This window comes from Equus przewalskii, chromosome 2 (assembly GCF_037783145.1).
Source record: "Equus przewalskii isolate Varuska chromosome 2, EquPr2, whole genome shotgun sequence".
Lineage (NCBI taxonomy): Eukaryota > Metazoa > Chordata > Mammalia > Perissodactyla > Equidae > Equus > Equus przewalskii.
In genome coordinates, this window is record NC_091832.1 from 60,325,082 (window position 1) to 60,352,566 (window position 27,485).

A 27,485-nucleotide genomic window follows, 5' to 3' on the forward strand; every position below is an offset into this window, starting at 1 on the left:
CATCTCCAAATACCATCCCATCGAGGGTTAGGGCTTCAACATATGAAATTTGGGGGACACAATTTAGTCCATGGCAGGGAGTTAATATATGTGAGACCCTGTGTGCCCAGCCCAGAGCAAGCTCAGTAAACATGAGCTATCACTCAGCCTGCTCCAAATCAGAACTACTGACAATGCCTGTGTTTGACTTCATATAGCTCCTTACAGTTTACAACGCATTCTCACCCTCATAACCTTTTCTACTTGGAGCCTCTTAGCAGCCCTGTGAGGTAGGCTTTTTCCAGATGAGAAAACTGAGGAGAGGCTGGGCTACGTGCCAAGGTCACATGCACTTAAGCAGCTAAGCCTCCTGACTCAGTCCAGTGTTCTTCCTGTATCTTTCTGAGAACACAGTCACCTTCTTTAGCACAATGTGGTGTCCTGGACCCAATCCAGGGCTGCTGAGAAGCTTGCAAAGAGGGTTTGAGTTACGGGGAATTGATGAGTCTACTTCTGGTCCCATACCTTGGGATTTCATGGAATGTTTCAGAGTATTTTTGTCCTAGATACTAAATTTGCCCTAGGGACAGACCTATTGACTTACCTCTCTGTGAAAAAGCAGCTCCATGCCCTCAGCAGTGAATATTGAAGGTCCAGTCGACAAAGTTATCAGGAGGAATGGCAATAGGGCTGTACCCCAATTCAGGGTGACAAGAGATTTTCACGTATTGAGGTGTGGGGTAGCTATTCTGGTTCAAAACTGATTGGCTTGAACTAAAGAAGCCTGACTCATGGCCTATGAAACATACACTGTACTTCTGCTTGAACTATTAAAGTATGGAATGCATTAAACATTATCTTGAAACAAAAGAGTGTATGCTTTTAAGATAAGAATGCATACTCCCCCTCCTAGGCCCACCAGTATCAGTACCTCCAGTATTAGTACTCCTGAGGATGAGTTCCCTTTCCTGGACGTCAGGGTCATGTTGACTTGCTAATTTGCAACTCAATACCTCTTTGAAACTTTGATGAATATATATCCTGGGTGTGTTTAATGTGTGTTCTTTGTTCTAAAAAAGTATAAAACTGTACTGAAAAGCATGCTTCTCTGGAATGCTTCCTTCCTTTGTGGAGACTGCCCTCCTGGTTATAATCCTCAGCTTGGTCAAGTAAAACTAACCTTATCTCTCATATCTATAGAATGGTTATTGGTCATTTTGCATTGACAAGGGTTTCTCAATCATTTTCAGCCCAGCCCACAGTCCAGATGGGGAAAGATTTTATTACCACATGCCAGCAGAAATAGTTTCTGTGTATGAGATTCTTTTCGCCAAGGGAAGGTAAAGCGTAAATTATTCCCATTTAAATGCATAACCATTGCACTGGCTCGTTTTAGATACCAGTGAATTCAGCCATGGAGAATGGTTTAATTTCTCTATTGATTTCAGAAACAATGTCTTGTTTGCTGTAGATGGGCAATAAGCAATTTTCAAAAATTCATCTACAAAGAAGTATTTTTATTTTTCATGAATTCTGCTTTTGCTCAAGCATGTCTTCAGATTTTGGAAATCCACGTGACACAAGAAATCCTTTGTTTCCTCCAGATGTTTATCTGCATGAGCTTTCCATCCTGTTTGTTTATCTAGGGTTCTATATCGGTGAGAAGACCTCCCCTAATTGGTAGATGTGTCTGTGACTGGACATATAAAGTATTTTTCAGTTGTTAATCAACCCATTGGTATACGTTAAGGAAGTAGTGGATCAGTCATCAGGGAGCAGGTGGGGGAAGTTTGTGACTTTTGCAACAAGAGCTGAGAAAGGCTTGAACATTCGATGGGGGCAGGGAACAGCCATAATCTCAGCTCAGTTTATTGCCTTTCATTCAACAAGAAGTGGCCTGGAACACGAGCTTCATGGGAGGTTGGCTCAGGTTACGGGCTTGTGAATCTGTAAAAGAATGGAGCCTCCTGCCAACAGAGGGAAGATGACATGTGGGAGGCAGGATTCTAGCATGACCTGACCTGTCGTCAGAGTCTGCTGGTAGCGCTGAGCCAGATGTAGGTCAGGAAGCCAAGGGAAAAAAGACCGGCTTTGCTCAAGCCTGGGGCCAGCCTTGGCAGTGGACCAGCACATCAGCTCGAGACCAGGGGGCAGTTGGGAACCAGGGTCTGTGTATCTAAGACAAACCTGAGTTAATGAAGGCAAAATATCTGTTAACTTGCCCCTTTTTGCTTTTCTATTTGCTTGCTTGCACATTAGCTTTTCAACTAGGGCCTCCCCTCCCTTTAGATCCTGGTAAATGGATGGAGATACTACATTTCACGGCCTTTGGCTGTCCCTAAGATGTTTGCAAATCTCCAGGTGAAGGAGTAGCGCTGGGGGAGGAGGTAGTGCTTGCTTTCTGAAGACATAAAACTCCACACCTGGCTTCATTTCCACACACCTGAAGCTCACACACATCCTGACCCCTCGTGGAGATTTGGGAGTAGGCATTGAGGATGGGGAGGAGGTGTTCAAGAGATGGAGGAGGGTTTTGCCTTGCAGAAATGCATCCAGAACATGAGGAATCCAGAAAATGTTCTTTGGTGACCCCACCATGCTGGATTTCATTTTGTCCCGTCCTCTCCATCTTTTTGGCTCCCTCCCTCGTTCATGCATCTCTCCCCTTCCTTTTTAGCCGCAAAACAACCCATTCCTTCCCTGTCTCACCCAGGGCAGCCTCCTCATTCTCTGAAGTCTCAGTCCTTGCTGACATTCATCCCACAAGATCTCATCTACCCCAGCCTGGCCTCTCCAGGCTAAAGATTCTGTACCAGTTAGAGTTCTGGGGCCAGCTGTACTCTCTGTTTTTAATTTCACTTCTCTAGGAAAGTTTCTTTTGGAAATTCCACCCTTGCTCAGGTGAACTAAGAGAGTCAGGGCAAGAATGCTGGTGGGGTTGTGCATGGCTGGAGACCCAAAGTTGTTCTGGTCTCCCCCGTTCCAGCTTGTGCCTGTAGAGAGCAGATGAGCTGGCCAGCAGGGAAACCCAGCAGCTGGGCAGGGACACAGCTCCTTCCCAGTCGGCATGATCGCTGTACTCCAGAAGCTCCCTGGGAGGGGGAACATGTTCTAGAAACATCTATCTAGAGAGCAAATTTGCCCGGAAGTTTTTTGTTCACTTTTTAAATAGACTTTATTTTTTAGAGCTGTTTTAGATTCATAGCAAAACTGAGAGGAAGGTACAGAGATTTGCCATATACAGCCTGCCCCCCAACACACATAGCCTCCCCCACTATCAACATCCCTCACCAGAGTGGTACATTTGTTACAACTGATGAACCTACACTGACGTGTCATGATCACCCAGAGTCCGTAGTTTACATCAGGGTTCACTCTTGATGTTGCACATTCTATGGGTTTGGACAAATTACAGTAGGTATCCACCATTACAGTATCATACAGGGTAGTTTCATTGCCCTAAAGACCCTCTGTGCTCCACCTGTTCGTCCCTCCCTCATTTCTGCCCCAAAGTTTTCTTCTTAAAAATGCATTTGAAGTTCGATTTTCATTCATAATATGTTCATGTTTGTATTAATATAAAAATAATATATTCTTCAGGTTTGCAGTATCTGTACATTTATATCTTCTGCTATGTGTCAGGCACTGTACCAGGCTGGGGCCTGAGTGGCAAGCAGGACTGATAAGGAACTGAGGATCTAGGTGGAGAGACAGATGTTAATCAGTCAGCCCAACCAATGGTATTTATCTGGAGGCTGCGTACCTTCAAGGGTCTAGTAAACCTGGTTGTCAAGTTGTATGCTACTCTCTTCCAAAATCTTTGTGTAGCTATTCCAACATTTGGCTCACAGTAGGGACTTAGTGGACATTGGCTGAATGATTGAGTAAAGGGGTAAATGTATGAATTATAAAGTTTGACTGTGATTCTCATCTCGGAGGGTTATGGTTAATTTTATGTGTAAACTTGATGGGCTAAGGGATGCCCAGATAGCTGGTAAAACATTATTTTGGGGTGTATTTGTGAGGTGTTTCTGAAGAGATTAGCATTAGGTTTCAGTAAAGAAATGGGCCCTCACCAATTGAGGCGGGTGATCATCCAATTCACTGGGGGCCCGGATGGAACAAAACGGCAAAGGAAGGGTGAATTCTTTCTCTCCTCTTGAGCTGGGATGACTGACCATCTTCTCCTGCCCACAGACATCTGAGCTCCTGGTTCTTGGGCCTTTGGACTTCAAGGCGTACACCAGTGACCCCTAGTTCTCAGCCCTTTGACCATAGAAGGGAAGCTACACCCTCAGCTCTCCTAGTTTTCAGGCCTTTAAACTCAGACTAAATTATAGCACAGGATTTCCTGGGTCTCCAGTTTGCAGACAGCAGATTGTGAGACTTATCAGCCTCCATAACTATGTGAGCCAATTCCTAGAATAAATCTTCCCTTCGCTCTCATTCTCTCTCTCTATTCTATTGGTTCTGTTTCTCTGGAGAACCCAGACTAACACAAGGAGCTTGATACAGTCCCTCTAGGTTAGAGATGAAATCCAGGGAGTGGAATCCAAAAACACTGGTGCTTAAAGATTCTCAGAGATGATTGAACTTAACCCCTTAATAGAGAGTTGAGGAGGATAAGGCCTAGAGAAATAACACGGACATGCAACTCATCCAAACTATAACTAACTAGAACTCTAGTTTCTGGATTAAGCACTGTGGATCTGAATGCACTGCCCATGCTGCTCGTCGTTCCAGGCACACTCAGACGATTGGTAACCCTGCTTGGTATAGATGTCAACACACATGATGCATTCACTGATAGGGATCATCACCAAGCTGGTGTTTCTAGGGCCAGAGTTAACCAATGTCAAGGTCATAGTGATGTGGGATCGGTGAGCCAAGGAGTCGAAAGAAAGATTTCTTGGACTCTCAAGGTCTGGCAGTAGTACTCTTTTATTTAGAGAATAGTGTGGGATAGCGTGGGGACAGGACCCATGGGCAGTCAGAGCTGCTGCAGGCATGGGTTGAGGGTAGGGCTAAATTTAAGGCATAGGTATGTGAGTTATCTCTTTACAAGACAAAGGAAAGAATATGTAAAAAAAAGTCATTAAAATGGTATCAGTGCAGGTGGGGTCTGGTTATTGGGGGGGGGGTCCTATAATTTTTAGATAAGAATCAAACTGGATTAAGTAAGTGGCTGAAGCCACCACTTTAAATATTATTTTTAGCTAAAAACAAAGGAGGATGTTTGGGGTGGAGGGGGGTGTTGATCATGGGAGATTACCACACAAGTACAGTAAACAAGATGCAGATTTAAGTCCTTGCCTTTGGCATTGATTAAGAGTTTCTAGAGATAAGGTCATCCCCCCTTCTTCCTGGTACAGAGAGGGAGACACCTTTACACAGGAGATTTCCTTTACAATGTAAATGTCTCTAACAAAGGGTAAGTAAATTCTACTCATCAGAGCCTCCTTCCCATCTGCAGTTTTTAAAAGTAACCAGCCTAAAATAATCCTCATCAATAGTGTGGATGCTGGCTGCTTCCCTAGCCCCCTGACTGCCTGCTGGAGTGTGAGTCAAGGGCATGGGGCTGAAAAAAACAGGCTGCTAGGAGCCAGGGAGATGGGTTGGCAGGAACGCATGATCTGTAGACTATCTTTGGTCTATTCCTGGCTGGATTTCCATTTAATTAAGTGCATGATGATCCACCAGCAGTGGATGATGAGGTTGCCATCCCTGGAGGTCTCCTGGCTCATGTAGTGGCTTCCCCACTGAAGAGGCTTCAGGAGTCTCTTGGGGGCTCTTTTTGGGGGTCTTGGGAACACCACTAGTGAGCTACACAGGTGTGTATCTGTGTGTCCTCTGGTTTCTGTAGGTGTGAGCTAGGGTGATTTAGACAAAAGACAGGTTTTGGGGAACTAGAATTCAGCCTCTGTGCCTTGCTAGGTGGTGTGTTCTTGAGCAAGTCACTGAGCTTTTCTAAGTCACTTCAGTTTCATCCTCTGTATCATCTGTGATAGGGGGATAATATTGACAAGAGATTTTCACATATCGAGGTATGCGGGGTATCTTCTGGTTCAAAACTGATTAGGCTTGAACTACAGAAGCCTGACTTATGGCCTATCAAACACACGTTGTACATCTGCTTTAACCATTAAAGAACGCACTCTCAAGAATGCATACTTCCCCTCCTATGCCCTATTGGTAATGCCCAATGCCCCTGGTAGTCCCTTTCCCAACATCAGGGTCATGTTGACCTGCTAATTTGCAATGGAATACCTCTTTGAAACTTTGATGAATATGTATCCTGGGCATGTTAATGTATGTTCTTTGTTCTAAAAAGGTATGAGTGTACTGAAAACCATGCTTCTCTAGAATGCTTTCTTCCTTTGTGGAAACTGCCCTCCCAAATTATAATCCTTACCCTGGCTCAGGTAACACTCACCTTATCTCTCTTATCTATAGAATGGTTATTGGTTATTTTGCGTCAACATTATTTACCTCACAAAACGGATGTGAGGGTTAGGAATAACATCTGGGGTCGACCCTGTGGCTGAGTGGCTAAGTTCACATGTTCCTCTTTGGTGGCCTGGGGTTTTGCCAGTTCGGATCCAGGGTGTGGGCATGGGACCGCTTATCAGGCCATGCTGAGGCGGCGTCCCACATAGCACAACCAGAAGGACCACAACTACAGTATACCACTATGTACTGGGGGGCTTTGGGGAGAAGAAGAAGAAGAAGAAGAAGAAGAAGAAGAAAAGGAATAACATCTGTCAAATGCCCAGCACAGTATTCAGTAGATGGAAGCTGTAGGTGATGGTCATCATCATAATTATTAGGTAAGGGGCCCCACTCTCTGATATCCATGAGGATAAGAGCTGAGATCAGAGTTTGTATAATAGTTAGTGTCTCCTTCAGAGAGGGCAAAGGACTCCTGCCCCCACCCCCCAGCTGCTTCCTGTCAGGTCCTATTGGACACTATGTGGCTCTAATACTATGTGAGGACTTGATGGAGGCACCCTGTCAGTTCGACATCAGGTCTTCAGGTCCTCATGACATTGCTGTGGGGGGTGGTGACGCAAGTGCAGGTGACTAAATTGAGTGGGGCCCGACTTCCCTACGATATTAGCAAGACATCCCTTCCATTGGAACATTCTACATTGATTGGTCCAGTACAGGATAGATTCTAGAGCATTTTCAAGAAAACATAGTTTTCTAGGCAACTTGATATGATACAAAGACAGTGGGTTTTCCAACCCGCAGACTTAATATCAAATCCTGGCTATGAAACTCACTCACTGTGAGAAATGGGACAAATTAACTGACTTCTCTGAGCCTCAATTTCTTCTGCAAAATTAGGGACAAAATTAGGAAAATAGGGTGAAATGAAATATCCCAGGTGCACTTGTCCTCGCAGGCTGCCATAACAAAAGACCACAGACTGGGGGCTTAAACACCAGACATTTATTTCCTCACAGTTCTGGAGGCTGGAAATCTGAGATCAAGGTGTTGGTAGGGCTGCTTTCTTCAGATCTCTCCTTGGCATACTGATGGCTGCCTTCTCTCTTTGGCCTCACGTGGTCTTTCCTCTGTGCTTGAGCACCCCTGGTGTGTCTCTGTGTTCAAACTTCCTCTTCTTATAAATACACTGGTCACATTGGATTAGGGCCCACCCCAAAGGCCTGGCCTTATTTTAACCTAATCACATCTTTAAAGACCCTACCTCCAAACACAGTCACATTCAGAGGTACTGGGGGTTAGGGTGTCAACATACAAATTTTGGAGGGACACGATTCAGCCCAGAACACCAGGTAAAGCTTGTAGCCATGTAGTGGCCTCCATAGGTGTTCATCATTATGGGACCTTGCCATTTCTTTCCCCAGACTCTTTCTCCCTGCTCCTGTTTCTGGAATGTTTCTGTGGTTTGGGAGTTGGTAATTATGCAGGCGGGTGAGAGTGGTATATTTCACAGAATTTAATAGTAAAAGCTAATTAATGGCAGGAAGAGGGAAACATGAAAAGCCTGCTCAGCATTGCTCTATAAACAACGAGTCTACCCTCAGGTACTTTTCTGGGCCTAGTATTACTGAGAATTGTTTGCTGCTTCTGGAATATGCAGAAAATGTGTTGCCACCAGGTCAAAAACATGCTGCATTACAAAACTCACCTCTTGTGCCTTTTGTGATGGGCTGTTTGCTGCATAAGTGAAGAAAGGGCGTTTAGGGGATATTTATATATCCACATAAGCAGAACCTCTTTGGTCAGAAGGTCTTGTTCAGCAGCATTTTTATTTATGTTACAGTCCTTGAAAGAGTCTAAGTAATCTTAAAATTGAAGTGTACTTAAACACCATGGAGGGCCTTATAAGTGGCAGGTACTATACTGGATTTTGGGGATTGTAGGGGAGGAAGAGCTTTCCTCTACCCACTTTAGGTCCTTCTGGCTGGGCTACGAATAACAGGAGAAAATCAAACAAAGCTTTATAACATGTATACAGGTGAGAGACTCAGGAAAACTGAGCAACTTGCCAAAATGGTGGAGGTTCTCATCTTAAATACCATCTTCAGTTACCAAGGAGGATGTTGTGGGTAGGGGGAGTCAGTTATGGGAGATTACCAGAAAAGCACATCAAACAAGAGTAAGATTATCATGCAGATTTAAGTCTGCATTGATGAGTTTTTAGAGATAAGGTCATCTTCACTTCTTCCTGGTACAGAGAGGGAGACATCTTTACAGACAGAGATTTCCCGTACAAATGGAAATGTCTCTTACAAAGGGTAACTTCTACTTTTCAGAGTTTCCCTCATGTCTGCAGTAACTAGCCAAAAATAATCCACATGCCAAAGAGACATATCTTGGGGTGGCCAATTCCGATCCCCCACAGGATACAGAGAGAGTCTTGACAGCCTCTCTGCTTTCAGGGAGGTCAACCTTCTACAACATTCTGTACATCTGTTGTACCTCCCATGCAAGGCAGTAGTACTTTCTATATGTAATGGCTGGCTAGTGGTCACCGGCCCTGTGCTTGAACAATTGAGATGCTGGGATGCTTGCTACCTCACAAGGCCTCTCTGATTTCTGAATTTCCGGATACAGAGTTGGATCTCTGCCCCACCTGCCTCACTCTCCAGGTTCAAGTATCCCTTTCTGCCCGGGCAAGGCTACCATAGCCTTTGGGGTAGGGCCAAATAGGCTCTGTACCATCAGTTTATGCTCTTGGGATATGGTTCCCAGAGCTGACATCATCCTGATTGGGCTTCTTACCATTTGCCACAATCTTCCTAAAAGCGTGGCCTCCAAAATGGACCCAATTCTGGAGCAGTCCAGCTTCAGGGTGGAGGTGGGGGGCAGCATTCCCCACTGAGACCTAAGTACCATTTCCTCCGGATGCAGTGGGGTCACAGATGGTTTTTCTAAAGGCAAGAGACTTTTTCTCTAATTTTTGATGTTCAGATTCTTCGTTAAGTCACCTGACTTCCCCTTTCTCCACATTAGGGTGACATAATGAAACCACATGTCTCTCATCTCCTTTCTTATGATGAGTAATAATGTTGTTTTATTTGTAAAAATGTTGACTAGCTATGAAGAAGTCTGGTGTAGCAAAAGCCCTGCCCTAAATATTTTATGGATTTCTAAAAGCCTGACCTGTGGTTTGAGCTGCAAAGAGGATGACAGGAATTCCTCTGTCTTTCCAGAATAGCCCGAGTAGCTGGGAGCCCAAGGACGGGTCATGTCTTTTGCACAATTGCAGTCATTGCAGCAAATTCTTATCTCTGGGTTCAAGGTGAAAATGACTTTGGAATTCTCAAAGACAGATCTTAAAATATATGTTATACAAACATAACAAATCAATATAAATGATAATAATAGTCAACACGCACTTGCAGTGCACATGTCATTCAGGCTTTAGATCAACACTATAAGACCTTTTAACAGATGAGGAAAGTGAGGCACAGGGAGGGAGGTAATCTGTCCAAGGATCCATAGTCGGTTGGTCAGCGGTAAAGCCAGGACACAAACCCAGTTTATTTGGCTGGGATTCAGCAATTCAGGCAGGGGCAGAAACCAAGACCAACCAAGGCCCTCCTTGAGCTAGGTTTCAGGGAAAACAGGGCAGGGCAGAAAGCAGAGGGAGCCCCAGGGCCCATCTCGAGGAGCTGGTGGCATTCTAAGTGGGGAATGGATGACTTGCACCTGAACACGCGCGCGCGCGCGCGCGCACACACACACACACACACACACACACACACACTGTGTCAGGAGAGGAGGGGAAGAAAGAGGGAGCATGGTTGGAATTCTGACTGGGAGAATCAGGGAAGGCTTTCCCAAAGAGACCTCTGAGTTAGACTCTGAAAGACAGAATTTCGACAGCAGGAGGGGACGTGGGGAGCAATGTCACAGATCTTTCCAGGCAAGGGAACAGCAGAACAAAGTTTTGGCAGGGACGAGGTCTGGCACATCCCTGCAGAGGGCTGGGTGTGGCTGGAATGTGGGACCTGGGGGCGGCGTTAACCAGGGTAGGAGATGGTAATAGACTCCGGTGGGCCTTCAGTTCTGAAGAGCTTTCACATACGCTCTTCCACAGCCACGTCTTTGAAATTTGTTTTTGCGGTGCCCTCTGCTTCAGATGCTCTCTTCTCTCTCCATTTCCACCTCGGAGCTCCAGGCTAAGAATAAATGCATCTCTTCGTTGAAGCCTGTATTGATCCCTGTGGTGGGAAGAGCGCGCTCACTCTCCTGAGGCCGCAGGACTCGTTCTTCTTGTTCTTCTCATGGTTCTTGGTTCCCCGTGGTCACCTGACCCCAGGCCTGTGGTTACTTGGGCAAAAGTGCCCTGGGAAGGCCTGGGAGGGAAGGATGGTACCCTGCTCATCTCTGTCCCTTCTCAGGACCGTCTCTGGCCCTGCACGTGGGCCTCTCATCTCAGTCCTTGCCTCCCCAGCCCCTCCTGCTCATTTAGTCCGTGCACCTGTGGAGGGAGCCTCTCAGCCAGTCCCCCAAGAGGGACCCCAGTGGGCCCCAAGAGGCCTGGCACTAACTGTACCATAAATTCATTATTCTCTGAGGAGCAGGTGGAACAAAGCTGTGACTGCTGTCTAGTCTTGAGACCCCTCACCAAGGTTTGTATTCCCCTCTCCCAGAAAATATGCCAAGCAGAAGAACAGAGAGACTCCTGCTTGCAGAATGTCTTGCAGCAGCCCCTCTGGGTCTACAAAGTATCTTTGCTTTTCAACGTTTCAACTTGACAATTAAAAAACAAACCACTTGCCCCCATTACAAATGCAGTCAGAGAATGATGGTAGCATGTCTTTGGGGAGCCCCCTTTCTGCTCTAGGGGAAGAAAAAAGGGGCTTGAAGCTACTCTCTGGCAGCCCCTTAGGCCCCAGGCCCCATGAAGTTTCAGCCTGTGCCCAAGGCAGGGCTAGTGGTAAGGAAATAAAGGGAACGCACCCCATTTTGTCTAGTCTCTTGGTGTCCAGAAACTTCCTTTTTACTGCTATAGAAAGCGTCACAGTGATGTCTCACCCAGAGAGGCCAGTTATGCCTCGTTTGCTCCTGAGTCCAGAGTCCTCTGCAAGCCCCAGCGACCAGCCAACATGGACAACACGCAAATTGCTAACCTTGGACTTCAGAGGCCTCCTGGTGTTTGCTCTGCCCTCTCCCCCTTGAGGATCATGTGCTTTGGCAAAGATGAAAGCAGAAAGGAGTTAAACGCGTTCACTGTCTTCTGTGGTCTGCTGTCATGATCAATCCTGAACCTTCTTTGCTTCTCTTCTTTCTTCTAGCAAAGCTGAAGGGCTCCTTCTGTCAGCCTTAGTGCACTCCCCATCCCCACTTGGGGCTGTAGCCTGCCCGCCCTGCTCTCATGGGTCTCTGCCACATCTGTATCTTTCTTGTGCCTCCAGGATGCACTGGACAGCTGTGAAGGTTGTTCGCTGCACAACCCTAGGGGGCGCCACTCACAGAAGTGATGAGGGGAATTGCACAGGGGTGCACAATGGCCCCGTGGGCCCCCTTCCATATTTCATACACTGTCTTTGTCATGTCAGAGTCCATCAGAGGCTTCCCTGAGTCGGTAGCTCTGAGTTCCTTTTCCCATTTTTGAGAAGAGTATTGCACAGAGAAATATTTCTCGATTATAAACAAAAACAGTTCAGGGACTATGATAAGTAGTAATTAATACTTGGCCTCTGTGTTGGGAAGAGACCAAGGGAGTGATGAGGAGTGGAGAGAAATAGAGCACGTAGGCCTTAAATCAAACGATAACTTCTACTCAGTTCCAGAAGATCCTGGCCATGCAGGGTTGCCAGCAGAACATTGCCATATCTTCTGGTTTATTCCGTAGAAGTGGAAGTCTGTCTTTTTAGATGAAGTCTCTTGGTTTTCAATGTTGCCTTAAATGAAAAACAAATGAACAAACAGATATGAAATGGGGCCAAACAAAACGACTATGAACTGCTCTCGTTCTACCGGCTGTGGGTAGTACTGATTTCTGCTTTACGTCCTGAAAGGCAAAATTGTCACAGAGAAAGAACCTCATCATCAGAGGTTCTGTTTCCAGTGATGGAGACTTTCTTTCAGCAGCATCCATCCTGCAGTTTTGAAGGCTGTCTGGCTAGGTGGCACCTATGAGATCTGTGGGATTTTCCTATTATGATGGCACCTTCCTCTCTCCTTGATTCCATAATTTCTTGATCAACACATCTTTGTCCTGGCAGTAGGGCTGGGACACTTGATCTCCAGGGATGACAGTCAGTTTGGACGCAGTCGTGCGCCCTCAGCAGACAGAAAACAGTGAAATAGTTCTATGGTGGGTAAGACCCCTGAGTGCCTGCCCCCCCTCACATCCTCCCCATCTCTCAAGACCTCCCTGGGGCCCTCTGAACTAAAGGGCGGGAAAGAGTTAATATCTAGCACAGTAGGAAACCTCCAGGCAGCAAATTGGTCACTAAGTTCTTTGACTATCACTCACATGGTTTCCATTTTTAGATCGAGAAAGGAAGTCTAGAGATTTCTTCAGTTTTGCCCGTAACCTCCTGCCTGGTGAGTGGAACTAGACCATCAACTCAGGTTTTAATTTCACTCTCTTTTCATGAGAGCACACGATTTTCAGATATTTAACAGCTCTGAGTATTGAATTTTTAAGACCAACCTAGGTCCCTAGGTCTTCACCAAGGAAAGGGAACAATGCCGTAAGTAAAAGGACGCATGTAGGGAAAAGCATGGCATGGACACGGGAGGAGCCACCAGGAGTGTAGGACCCTGGTTAAGAACATGCCCCTTCAGCACCGGCCTCAGAACAAACGTGGAGCTGACCTGAGCCACACATGCAGCCTGCCGCTTGAGGCAAGGCCCCCAGCTATGCCTAGTATAGATCTGCCAAGTCATAGTCAACCTGAAAACTGGCAAGAGGGAGACCAAATTCCTGGTTGCAGCTGCCAAGGTTTGGGGTGGCGTGTTATGCAGCACCATTGTGGATATAGCTGACTCATTCAGAAATTGGTTAAGACTTTGACGTGAGTCAGACGTGAGTCTCACTTGGCTTCTGTCACTGTCTGTGTGATCCTGACCAAGTTACTAAACTTCTTACCACCATAGTACAGGGCTTATTTTTGTGAAGATTAAATGAGACTAGACATGTAGTTTGTTTAGAATATTATGTGGCACATAGCAGAGTCTGAATATTCTAACTAATAGTAATGCTATTTTTTTCTGAGGGGAAATAAAAGTACTTCTGTTATCCTAACGACTATTCTCATTTTGCACATTTCTTTCCATTCTTGCCCACACGAATACGCCTTTTAGGTCCTTGCAATGATAATGTACATAGCCACCTCCACTTTGATCATAAACATTTCCCTTTGTTTCTATGTAGCTTTCAGAATCTCATTTTTTTACTGTTTGCAGAAGATTTGTGCGGCAAGATGATAATTTTGCCACAAATTTATAAGATTTCTAGTTTTAAAAAAAATATTGCCAGTGCACAATAAATACTAACTTAAACATTTTATTGGGCATCTGCATGTACCAGGCACAGTTCTAGCAGCAGAGGATATAGCAGTAAATAAAGCAGATAAAAATCTCAGCTCCATGGAGCTCCCACTGCAGTGGTAGAAAACAGACAATAAAAAAAGATGCATAAATAATAATATAGTGTGTCAGATGATGATATGTGATGGGAAAAAATAAAGCAGAGTGGGTGGATGGGAAGTACCAATGAGGTACAGGGTGTTGTTTGCAATTTTAGATAGGATGGCGTGGGAAAGCCCCACCCACCAGTAGAGGCTGAAGAGGGGAGCAGTGGAACCACCTGGATATTTGGGGAAGAGCATTTTCAACTGACTGAGAGATTAGCAAGTGCAAAAGCACTGAATGCCTGGTGTGTCTGAAAAACAGTAAGGAGGCCTGTGTGACTGAAGTGGGATATGTGTGTTGGGGATGGTAGGAGATGACATCAGGAAAATAAAAGGCAGTCAGAATGTGTAGGGCCTTGGCTTTTTTTTTTTAATTTTTAAATTAAATCTGTCTATCTAGCCTATCTATCTACTTATTTTTATTGTGGTAACATACACACAATATAAAATTGACATTTTTGACCATTTTCAAGTGTAATTTTCAGTGACATTAAGTATATTCTCATTGCTGTGCAACCATCACCAGTATCCATCTCCAGAACTTTTTCATTTTCCCAGATTGAAACTCTTCACCCCTTAAATGCTGACTCCTCCTTCCCCTCCCCCAGCCCCTGGCAACCCCCATTCTCCTTCCTGTGCCTTGGCTTTGACTTTGAGTGTTATGGGAGCTGTTGGTGCATTTTGAAGAGAGAAGTGCTATGATTCGACTTTTTTAATAGGCGCCTTCCGGCTGCTGGGTTGAGAAGGTTCTGAAGGAACGAAGCGGCAGAAGCAAGGAAGCTAGTCAGGAGGCTGCTGTGATAATCTGGGTGAGAGGAGAGGGTGACTGGGATCAGGGTGGTTGCAGGGGACGTGGTGAGACGTGGGACTATGCTGAAGGCAGAGCCAACAAGACTGCCTGATGGATTTGATGTGGGCTTTGAGAGAAAAGGAGGAATCAAGGATGACTCCAAGATTTTTTGGGCTAAGCAACTGGAAGAACAGATTTGCCATAAAGTTAAGTGGGGAAAGATTCAGAGGAGGAAGTTTTCTGGGGGAAGACCAGGAGCTCAGTGTTGGACATGCCCAGAGTGAGATAGCTTATTAAATGTTCCAGCTACAATGTTGAAGAGAGAGCCAAATCTGGAGTTCATAGCAGCCAAACTGAAGATAGGGATTTGCAAGTAATCAGTGTGCAGATGGTATCTGATGCCACGAGACTGAGTTCACCAAAGTAGCAAGAACAGCCAAAAAAACAAGCCCTGGGAGCGAGCTTGAAGATGCTGCAAGGTTAAGAGGTCAGGGATACAAGGAGGGATCAGGAAGAAGCAGCTAAGGAAGAGGACAACCAGGAGGATGTGTCTTTGTGGAATTCCAGTGAAGGCGCTGTCCCAAGGAGATCAATATAATCAGTGGTGTGTGCCTGATAGGATCTGTCTGCAGACCTGCTGAGTGTGAGGGTCACTGGCAGGTCAGAGAGTGCAGCTGAACTATGAGGAATCGAGATTGAGGAGCAGTTTAGACAGGGCCAGGGTGTCGGGGAAAGGGCCCTAAGGAATGAGTGGGAATTTGTGGATTAGGGAAAACAGCTGCCCAGAGGTGTCCATTTTGGACCCCAGATGCTGGGGTTAATCCCCAGAGTAAAGGAGACCAAGGCAGTGGTGGGACATGGGAATGCAGCAATCCTCCTGGGACCTCAGGCTCTGCCCCATAAGAAGGTCTCCCATGAGCTCTGAGGCTGCTGGTGCAGCTCTCCTCAGTCAGATGGACCGACTGGCTGCCAGCCTGATGGTGAGAGCTGACGATGGTAGGAGCTGCTAAAATGAGGTCAGGTCTGTGTTATGGGCTGAATCGTGCCCCCTACCCCCACCCCCCAATTTATGTGTTGAAACATTAACCCCCAGTATCTCAGAGTATAACTGTATTTGGAGTCAAGGTCTTTAAAGAGGTGATTGAGTGAAATGAGGCCTTTAGAGTGGGCCCTAATCCAATCTGACGGGGTCCTTATAAGAAGAGGAGATGTAGAAACCAGAGAAGCACACAGAGAGGGGAAAAGGCCATGTGGGACACAGCGAGAAGACAACCATCTGCAAGCCAAAGAGAGAGGCCTCAGAGGAAACCAACATTTCCAACACCTGGATCTTGAATTTCCAGCCTCCAGAACCATGAGAAAATAAATTTCTGCTGTTTAGGTCACCCAGTCTGTGGGAAGACCTGCAAGGCAAGAAACTGAGGATGGCTTCTGGCCAAAAGCCAGCTTGAACTGGGGCCCTCAGTCCCACAGCCCAAAAGGAGCAGAATCCTTCCGACAACCACCTAAGTGAGCTTGGAGGCGCATCCTTCCCCAGCTGAGCCTTCAGGTAAGACCACAACCTTGGCTGACACCTTGAGTGCAGCCTTGTGAGAGACTCTGAAGCAGAAGGCAGCAAAGCTGTGTCCAGATTCCTGACCCACAGAAACTGTGTGATAATAGATGTGTATTGTTTTAAGGTGCTAAGTGTGTGCTCATTTATTACTCAGCAGGAGATAAACAATACAATCCTGAAATAGGTCCTTGGGAAATAGAAGTTTGGACAGATCTCCAAGATTTCTTTCAGTGCAAACTTTCTACGGAACAGATTAAGAGCCCACAGTCAGTACTCTTGGATTGGTTAGCTTGTGGCTGCCCATTGATGCCTTGTTTAAAAGCCAGCTTTTTGTGTTTCAGATTTTTGCAGAAGGCAGCTGGAGTTTGTTAAATAGAGTCTCCCCAAAATTCATGTCCATCCAGAACCTCAGAGTGTGACCTTATTTGGAGGCAGGGTCTTTGTAGATGTATTAGGTTGAGATTATACTGGATGAGGGTTGACCCTAAATCCAATGACTGGTGTCCTTGTAAGAAGAGGAGAGGACACAAAGAAACATACAGAGAAGAAGGAGATATGAAGACAGAGGCAGAGATTAGAGTGATCAGCTACAAGCCGAAGAGCGCGAGGATTGCCAAGAGTCACCAAAAGCTGGGAGAGAGGCAAGGAAGGATTTTTTCCTAGATCCGTTGAAGGGAGTGTGGTCCTGCTGACACCTTGAATTTGGACTTCTGACTTCCAGAACTGTGAGAGAACACATTTCTATTGTTCTAAGCCAGCTAGTTTGTGGTAATTTGTCATGGCAGCCCTAAGAGACTAATACAATAGCATATTTACATTTTTAAACTCATGTATGCCATACAGAAGTCACTGGGATTCTTGGAATTTTCATGAAGAATTATACATATTCCATTATGTGGCTATGAAGAAGAATGATTTTGAAGATTCTAGGTAATTTAGAAAACTGCTTATGATACAATGTTCAGAGCAGAAAGCAGAAATAGGTACAGTATGATCATAACTAGGCTAAAAACAAACCCTCTATGTAGGGAAAGAGAGGAGGCTGTGAGCTGAAATATAAATAGGATCGTAGAACTGTGTAGGATTTGCTCCCTTTTAATTTTTCAAAATTCTTTAATGTTTTTATATTCACTTCTATGCAAAATATTTTAGGAAAATTGAATAAAAGAAATCCAGATTTTAAGAGAGAATGTGAAAAACATGCAGGTTATGGACCATAATCATGAAATGCATGTTTGTGACCCTGCTCCCAACCTAAGACTGATGACATTGGCTATGAAAGCGCAGCATCTGTGTACACTTTCCTTATCTCTCTCTCCTTCCCAGAGGGAACAGCCATTCAAAATGGAAGACATATCAACCATTTTGCCTTTTTAAAAATTGAATTATCATGAATTACGAATCTGTAAATGATAATTACTTGGTTCTACTTATTTTGAGGTTTTGTGATCTCATTTTGTGACATGCTTTTTGATCAAGTGTTATAGACCTAACACTCATACATACTGATTTACATAGTTGTACTTCATTCAGTTTCGTTGATGTATAGCTTGCTCTTAAAACATATTCATTCATGGCTTTGTCCAGGTATTTTAGAATAAAGGAATAAAAAAATAAAGAAAACAAAGGAAAAAAAAGAAATCCAGATTTTGAGGAAAAATTTTCAGAGAGCGTGAATAGGGACTTGCAGGCATAATTTGACCAAGTCATGGTGATTGTTTTCTTTTCTCTTTCTCTCCCCAGTTTGTGTATTTCCTGGCCTGCTGTCAGGCCTGATTTATCTGAGGCACCCTCAGACCAGTTCCCATTTCAGGAGGACCCGAGGGCAGGATGAAGGGTGGGGAGGTCAGAGCCCTTGAACAGGGACCCTGGACCGCTCAGCACAAGGCACAGACTTCACAGCGCAGCAAAACTCTGCTTGTTTCTTCAGAAGTCATTACGAAAGGTCTTTTTGGCATTTTTGCTTCCTTTCTGGAGCTTTGGCCCACGCAGCGACCTCAGTGTCTCCTGACCATGGAGTCACGTGCCTTTCTCTACTGTGGAGTTTGAGCTTTATAAAGCCCCAGCTCTTTGGCAATAGAGAGCGCGTGGGCCTGACATCAGCAGTGGGGCGAAGTCTTTCTTCGGCTTTCCATCCATGTCCACATGATACCAATGACTTCTGGTGGACTCCTGATTTGACCCTCCGATAGAGGAAGCTGCACTACGCAGATTCTCCTGAGACAGGCCCTTAAATGCTGAGCACAGCACTAGGTAGGCCTTCAGAGTTTACAAAGCTTCCCCAAATACACTCCCATTAGAGCCCCACAGCCACCCTGGAGGCAGGCATCTCAAGTCCATTTCACAGAGGAGAAGATCTGTGTTCAGTGGGAGAATGGGGAAAAGTATGGTTCGAGGACATAACCAGCATGTGTTAAGTCTCCTCCTGGGACCAGCACTGTGTTGGATGCTTTATACACATTTGATCCTTTAAGGGAACTTGTGAGGCAAGTTGTATTTTCATGCTATTTTTCTTTAAAGATAGGATAACTGTGATGGACTGCATGTTTGTGTCCCCCCCCAATTGACATGTTGAAACCCTAACCCCCAATGGGATGGTATTTGGAGGTGGGGCCTTTGAGAGGTGATTAGGTTTATATGAGGTTACAAGTGGAGCCCCCACGATGGGATCAGTGTCCTCATAAGAAGAGGAAGAGATCAAGAGCTCTCTCTCCACCATGTGAGGACATAGCAGGAAGGCTGCTGTCTACAAGCCAGGAAGAGGCCTCTCACCAGACACTGGATCTGCTGGCACCTTGACCTTGGACTTCCAGCCTCCAGAACTGTGAGAAATAGATGTTTGCTGCTTAAGCTGCCCAGTTGACGGTATTCTTGTTATAGTGGTGCAAACACACAACAACTAGGCTCAAAGAGGAAAGTGACACAGCAATAAGTGGAAGAGCAGGAACTGAAACTCAGCTCTCTGTCTTGTGTTTAGTGCTTTTTCCCATCACTACCTCCATTAGCTATCTTTTGCTGAACAACAGATCACCCCAAAACAGTAGTTTAAAACAATGACGATAATTTACGATCTCACAGTTTCTATGGATTAGAAATTTGGGAGCAGTTGGAGCTGGGCTATTCTGGCTCAGAGTCTTTCATGGAATCCCAGGCAGGATGTCAGCCAGGGCCTGCTGTCATCGGAAGACTTGACCAGGGCTGGAGGATCTGCTTCCAAGATGGCAGACTCACATGACTGACAAAGTGGTGCTGGCTGTTGGCAGAAGGCCTCAGTCTCTCTCCCCCAGGGCTGCTTGAGTGTCCTCACAACATGGCGGCTGGCTTCCCCAAGTGAATGATCCATGAGAGAGCAAGACAGACGCCACAACGTCTTTTACGACTTTGCCTCAGAAGCCAAATGGTCATTTCTGCAATATCCCCTTGGTTGTAATTATACTTCATAATTTTTTTGATGCTCTGATGCAGTTTTAAAGATTTTATTTTTATTTTTCCTTTTTCTCCCCAAAGTCCCCTGGTACATAGTTGCATATTTTTAATTGTAGGTCCTTCTAGTTGTGGCATGTGGGATGCTGCCTCAGCATGGCCTGATGAGCGGTGCCATGTCCATGCCCAGGATCCGAACCGGCAAAACCCTGGGCCGCTGAAGCGGATTGAGCGAACTTAACCACTTGGCCATGGGGCTCACCCCTCTGATGCAGTTTTAAACAACTATTTTGAAGTATAATTGATTTATGGTCAACTACACATATATGCAGTGTACAATTTGGTGGGCTTTGACATATGCCTACATCAATGAAACGATCACCATAATGAAGATAACGAATACTTCCATCACCCCCAAAAGTTTCCTTATGCCCCTTAGTAAACTACCCCTACTTCTACTCCTGCCCCCAGGCAACCACTGATATGCTATCTGTTACTAAGTATTAGTTTTCATTTTCAAGAATTTTTTTTTTTAGTGAGGAAGATTGGCCCAGAGCTAACATCTGTTGCCAATCTTCCTCTTTTTGCTTGAGGAAGATTGGCCCTGAGCTAACATCTGTGCCGATCTTCCTCTATTTTGTATGTGGGATGCCACCACAGCATGACTTGATGAGCAGTGTGTAGATCTGCTCCTGGGATCTGAACCCACAAACCTTGGGCCGCCGAAGTGGAGCACACAAACTTAACCACTATGCCACTGAGCTGGCCCCCCATTTAATTAAATGGAACCACGCAGTACATTCTCTTTTACATCTGGCTTCTTTCTTTCAATGCAATGATTTTGACAACCATCCACGTTGTTATGTATATCAATAGTGCGTTCCTTTTTAAATATTAAAAAATTTTAATAGCTTTATTAAGGTATAATTGACTTATAATAAATTGCCTGTATTTAACATGTATGCATTGATAAGTTTTGACCCACGAATATACACCATGAAACCATCACATTAACCAAGATAATGAAAATGTCCATCACCTCCAAAAGTTTTCTTATGCCCCTTCATAATCCCTCCCTCCTGCTTTTCTCTCTATCCCCAACCCAGGAAACCACCGATCTTGCTCTCACAATGAATTTGATTGCATTTTCTAGAATTTTATACAAATAGAATCATACAGTATTTCTTATTTGGAGATTCATCTATGGAGGTGCATATGTCAACAGTTCACTCTTTTTTATTGCTGAGTACTATTCCATTGAATAGATAGGTCACGATTTGTTTACCTGTCCCTGTCAATGGAGGTTTGGGTTGTTTCCACTTCTTGGCTGTTGTAAAGAAAGCTGCTACGAACATTCAAATGCAAGTCTTCGTGTGAACAGATATTTTAATTTCTCTTGGGTACATACCTAAAAGTGGAATGGCTAGGTCATACGTAAGTGTGCTGAACTTTTTAAGAAACCGTGAAGCTGTTTTGAAGTGCTGGTACCATTTTACATTCCCACCAGCAGTGTGTGAGAGCTCCCGTTGTTCCCCATCCCTACCAACACTTGGTGTGGGCGGTCTTTCAGTGCAGTCATTCCAGTGGGGCTGTGTGGTATCTCATCGTGGTTTTAATGTGCCTTTCCCTGACAACTAATGTGCTTATTAGCCATTCATATATTGCCTTTTGTGAAGTATTTATTCACACCTTTTGCCCATTTTTGAAACTAAACTGTTTATCTTCTTCTGAGTGAATAAAAGCAAAGTACAGAGAGTGTTATAAACATGTAAGTTATTTACACAGGAAGAGTGGGCCCTGTCTGGTTTCCCTCCTGGCCTCTATAGCTCCCTGCCCACATTGTGACCAGAAATCTGTTGCTGGTGGAGGGGAATTGTAAGGACCTGGGCAAATGCAGCAAAGAGGGTCACACGGCAGAGGAGGCAGGGTAGATATGAGGTTGGCAGGTATCTTATGGCATCATAACCTCATATGACTGGGAAGGTCATTGAGTCTGGGCACCTCTTACCACTTCTTTTTTGGTGAGGAAGACTGGCCCCGACCTAGCATCTGTTGCCCATCTTCCTCTTTTTCCTTGAGGAGGTTTGTCACTGAGCTAACATCTGTCCCAATCTTCCTCTATTTTGTGTGTGGGATGCCACCACAGCATGGTTTGACGAGCAGTGTGTAGGTCTGCGCCCAGGATCTGAACTGGTGAACCCGGGCCGCCAAAGCAGAGTGAGCGAACTTAACCACTGTGCCACCGGGCTGACCCCACTTTCCACCTTTTGATCCCAGCTCCCTTATGGCTCCTGGTTGAAAATCCTTCAAACTATGGATATATAAATTACCGGGAAATTTGGCTGCAAAGTGTAAACACTGTAGATGAATCCCATCTCCAAACTGATGCCCAAGTAAGGCAGAAGTAGCGGGGGGTGTGGGTTGGGTGGTCTTTGCTCTGCCCCCTGAGAGTGGTTTTGCACATCACCGGGCACTTTACCAACAGTGACGATTAGGATGAGGATTCTAACTATTCTTTACACTGATCGAGCATGAAACAGTTTTAACAGCATGCCCTTGCCTATTCTACTTCTTCCGTCTGAGATGGGCTTGGCATCGGTCAGTGAGCCCATTTTACAGTGAACCCAGCTGAGGTTCTGACAGGTTGGGAATAAAGGAGCCGCTCCAGCGAGACCTGGGTGGACTCATTCCCAGGGCAGGCTCCAGCATCACCTAGCTGTGACTGTCCACGTAGGTGACCTCCCACATAGTTTACCAGCTCTCAAACCACAGTTCAGGCCTATCTTCTGTTCTCTCTTTTCCCCTTGATTCCACCTCCCTCTGCCATTTTTATTTATTGCACAAACATGCACTGTTCACAAAACAAAGAACAAAAAGAGAAACAACCGTGCTTACCAAACTTTGGAGCCAAAGAAACTTGAGTCCTGTAATCTCAAGGGACCAGTTTCCTCGCCTCTAAAATGCACAGCCACCGTTCCTGCCCCATCGTCTTACATAGATTCGACAGACCCTCTTCCGGAGCTCACTCGAGCACCAGCCAGAGCTGGCGCTCCTGGTTTGTATTTATTTCTAACTCAGGCCCGCAGGTGGGCCCCTTGAAGTCACCACGAACCTTGATCTTCCTTGACCCAGCCCATGGGTGGAGAGGAAGCTCCAGGACGCACGGCACATCTCAGGCGGTCCTCCCAGCAGCGGCGGAGCCCGGCGGCTCCCTCCGTTAATGCCTGCAGCGCCACCCAGCGTCCAGCCTGGAGACCTGTAGCCATCACCAGCAGAAAGCAAGGCGCGTTCTGGGGGAGGAGGGGATCGGGAAAGCTCAGCTTTGGTCCAGATCGGATAGGGTGGAAACTATCCCAGGCAAGAAGGGGCTTTCTCCTCCATTGAGGACGAATAGCGGCCCACAAGCCAGCTGGAGCCACTTCCGTAGCTTCTACCGTTGTGACCTAAGCATTTCCTTTTTTCCGTCCCTGTGAGAATGAAATCTGTGCACAGGGCTGTGCCTGAGGGAAGCCCTGTCCTGAGGTCTGGCTTGGGACTCTCCCATCCGTGCCTGCAGCACATCCACAGATCTCACGGGGCATGAGGGTTTCTCTCTTCTCCTTTCCCTCAGGGCTCCGTGGGAATTCCTGCCTTCTCCTCCTCCTCCTTCTTTATCAAACTCAGTTTCCTGGACATCCAGGTCCTCTCGTGCTGATTGACCCAAGGCATGCAGTCAAGAGACTTGGGATCCAGATGCAGCTGTGCTGTGTATGAGCATCTTGTCATCTGTAACATGGGGGTGGCAGTGAGAGGCCTCACAGCTGAAGACAGAGCATCCTGGGTCCAAGCCTGCTGTGGGGCGTGCCCTTAGCCTGTAGGTTAGAGAACAACAGCCTGTGTCTGCAATTCCAGACCCTATAATCTGGCCACAGCCTGCTCTTCCAGCCTTAACTCCAACTACTCTCGACTCAGGCAGATGGGCTTGCTGGCCCCCATCAAAACATCTCTGTGATTTCCCCCCTCCACACCATTGGTGGAGCCCTTCTCTTGGCCTGGAAGGTCTCTCCCCCAGCTCACTCTGCCTGAAACTGGCACATCCTTAAAGGCTCTGCTTGCTCCTGAGCCTTCCGGGACATCTGACAAGAGTCTGCCATCTGAGCTCCAGGACCAAAAGCTATGTTGGACGTGTGGATGTGGCCTGTTATTTATGTTAATGTTTTCTAATTAAAAGGGTAATATATGTGCTCTTTTGTACAAAAAAGTAAGACTCACCCGTTATCCTACTACCTTGATATAACTACTATTAATTTTTAATTACTTTTTATTAATTATCCCTCTAGACAAATTTTTCTGTGCAAATGCATGCATTTTACAAACATAAGATCACATATATTTAGCATCGTTTAATGTGCAAAAATTATGCTTCTTCAGCTAGTTACTGAGCTTCTAGAAAGCAGGAACTCTTACTCACCCTTCAAAACTCAGCCCATGTGACCCCTCACAGGGAGTGTTGCTCTCTCATCTGCATGTGATGACACTTAGACCATTCTTTTATTTCCATGCTTGTTATCTTGTATTTGTCTGTTGGTTTTTGCATCTGACTTCCCCACTTGACTGGAACTCTTTGAGGCTGGGGACCCTGTCTCATAGATTTTTGCATTCCTGTTAAAGAGAAATTATTCTGACGCTTGTTAAAACGGTAAGGAAGGCTTTGTTCAAGACTATTGCAGTGGGGGTCATGACAGTTGCAGTAGGGGAGAGGGATTGGGCTCAACTCCAAATACAACGACAAGTGGGGATTTATAGCCAAGGAGTAGGGTGGGGGTGAGTGGAGGGAAAACGACCAAGAGGAGACATCAAAGGTAGGGGGATTCTTGCCAGCCTGATCTAATAGGATTCTTGCTAAAGGTAGGCCAAGGACTTAGATAGCAAGGTGGGGCGTGAGGAATTTGATCAGATATCTTGGGGGATCAGATATTAAGGGTGGGGGGATTCTCGGTAAACTGACTTAGCAAGCTTCTTGCTAAAACTGGGTTAGGCAGGATGGGGGCCAAGGTCGAGGCCTAGTGGAGAGGAGGGCTCCGGGGAGCCTGACTTAAGTTCGGTGGAGGAGAGAGTCTTTGTCAAAATCCACATTCACTCACTATGTTCATATTGAAGTAGATACCATGCATACAATTAAGATACACCACTGTATCTTTTAAGCTACCTTCCGAAAGAGCAAAACTCATACTTTCCTCTCTAGGGTTTGTAGATTTGAAAAGGAGTTTGGCACCATGCACCATGTCATCCTTGATGCCAGAAGCCCTCTCTAGGACAAATAAGCTTTATGAAGACAAGGGATCCCCCAGCCCGGCTTCTTGACACCTGCCAGAGTGTGGCTTGATAAGTGGTGCAGAGGTCAGCGTCCAGGATCTAAACTGGCAAATACTGGGCTGCCGAAGCACTCTCGAACTTAACCACTATGCCACTGGGCTGGCCCCCAGCCTGGCTTCTATCCTGGCATCTCAAACCCCCCAAATAATGGTATTTATTCAATAAATACTTGTTGAGCACCTACTATGTGATGGGTACTGTTATAAGTACAGAGAATATAACACTGATCAAAACAGATCCCTGCCTTCTTCGGGGCTTACATTTTGCTGGAGGGAATCAGACAACAAGCCAAATACGTAAGTTAAATATATAGTACATCAGATGGAGAAAAACAAAGTAAGGAAGGGACAGTCCCATCCTTAGGCCTGGGCCAGAAGGACCACTGCCCTAAAATGCTCCACACTTCAGAGGCCTGCACTGGCCCTCCTCCAGGGTGAGGGGTTTGCCAGGCCAAGGGGAGGCGTGCCTGGCAGCCTGAGTCCCCTCCCGAGACCATACCATACTCTGGTTACCCAGGACCCCAAAACTTACTGTCCAACGGCCCTGAGTCCATGTTCAGGGCTGTGTAGATTTTCCCCGGGCCTGACCTTATAGAGTGAAATGGAACCCAGCTGTATGTAGCCCTAAGCCCGAAGTGTGATCAAGGGGTGGCTGCTTCCTGGGGACATAGCTGGGATGTTCACACAGATGTGTGAGTCTCCTTGAGGTGCCAAGTGGAAATAGGGGTGGGAGGAGAAAGGGGCTGGGTCTTATTTTGGGGATCACCATTTTTACTCTTGCTCCAGGTTTTACAAATGTGAGGGGCAGGCCTGGGAAGATAAGGATAGGGACTTTTTTTAGTGGGGGATGTCACTGCAATGTTAAATAAGATGGTCAGGGAAGGCATCATGGAGAAGATGACATTTTACTAAAGACTCAAGGAAGATGAAGAAAGGAGTGATGTGAATATCTGTGGAAGAGCATTCTGCGCAGAGGAATAAGCAAGTGCAAAGGCCCTGAGGCAAGAGTGTGCCTGGCATGTTCAGGAAAAGTAAGCCTGGTGTTCCCCAGTCACCTTGGCCCACGGGGACCTGCCAGATTTGTGTTTATGCAAAACATAAAAGAAATAGATCAATCATAAACGTCATATTGAATGAATGAATGGGCCAGCCTCCCTGAGGAGCCACTCCCAGCAGCACACAGTTGTGTCTTTTCCCCCTGCCCTGTGCCAAAGAGTATTTCTGGGCCAGCTCTGCTCTCATCCTGATGACCAGGGACTGCTACTCTTCAGGCCAGGATTTCCCCAAACCTGCTATTTTTAGAAGTTTTTTCCAGTTCCCTCAAGTCTCTCCCCTTATCACCTCCACCTTCCTGTTTTCCTCTCCTGCCCGGCACCCTGATCTGCCTGAGGTCTCCCCACATGTCTGCCTGTTCTCAGGGACACCCGTGTCTCGGATGTGGCTGCAGACACAGAGCCGAGACGGGGGGCAGCTGGGGGGAGGACAGTGTGGCCGTGGTCCTCTTGGCTGAGGGGACAGAGGAGGAGCTGGAGGAAGGAAAGACTCAGAGGTCGGTGGCTTGACCTGGTCTCAGCTGAGGGGAACAGGGAACGTGTGTGGGTATTTACACAGTTAAGAAGAAAACAACAACAACAAAGTCTTATTTTGGGGGACAGGTCCTGAGGTTTTGACCTGACCTGGAGCCTGGGTCTCAGAATTCAGCTGGTGGCTTTTCAGCTTTGCTGCCACTGCTCTGAGCACCTTGTATCCTCAGTCCCTGGAGATGCACCTGCTCCCCTGGGAGGGGAGGAGGAGTCGTGGCCCCCCTTTCAGAGACGTGGAGACAGCTGCACCCTCCAGGTCTCCCCTGTGCCCTGCTTCCATTTGCACAGGCTGTTCCTCTCGGCATGACCTTCCCACCCTCCTTTGCCCAGGCGTCACCTGCTCATCTCGAGGATTCCACGCAGGCCCTTCCTCCTCTGGGCAGCCTGTCCTGGCCGGTGAGGCCGGCTGGGGCACCCTCCTCTGTGCTCCTAGCGACCCTGCACTTCTCTGTTTTGTTGCCCTGATCACTCCTGGCCCCATGAGCTGATATTCTTCCCTTGGTGACAGGGGATCTTCTTATTCTATGTCCCCAGAGCCAGCCTGGGGCCAGGCACGTGCAGCAGGTGTTCAGACTATTAGTTTGGCAGATGAATGGGTAGGAAGTAAAGCCTGAAATATGCTCCCCAGACAATTTAGTATGTCCAGGGAGGCATCGAATGGGGGAGGGGCTGTGAGAG

General features: G+C 46.3%; 2 long non-coding RNA genes across 3 annotated transcripts; one reads left to right on the forward strand and one right to left on the reverse strand.

Moving 5' to 3' along the window:
- Positions 1-7,416: 7,416 nt before the first annotated feature.
- On the reverse strand, positions 7,417-23,108 carry LOC139082046 (uncharacterized). The gene is made up of 2 exons (XR_011537715.1): positions 22,766-23,108; positions 7,417-12,362 (listed from the first exon to the last, which is right to left on the reverse strand). It is a non-coding gene; the product is annotated as an uncharacterized lncRNA (long non-coding RNA).
- LOC139081515 (uncharacterized) lies at positions 14,751-20,830 on the forward strand. Of its 2 annotated transcripts, none has more exons than XR_011536665.1 (2): positions 14,751-14,911; positions 18,191-20,830. It is a non-coding gene; the product is annotated as an uncharacterized lncRNA (long non-coding RNA). The 2 variants fall into 2 exon arrangements; XR_011536664.1 differs by having other exon boundaries at positions 14,870-16,441.
- Positions 23,109-27,485: the final 4,377 nt, after the last annotated feature.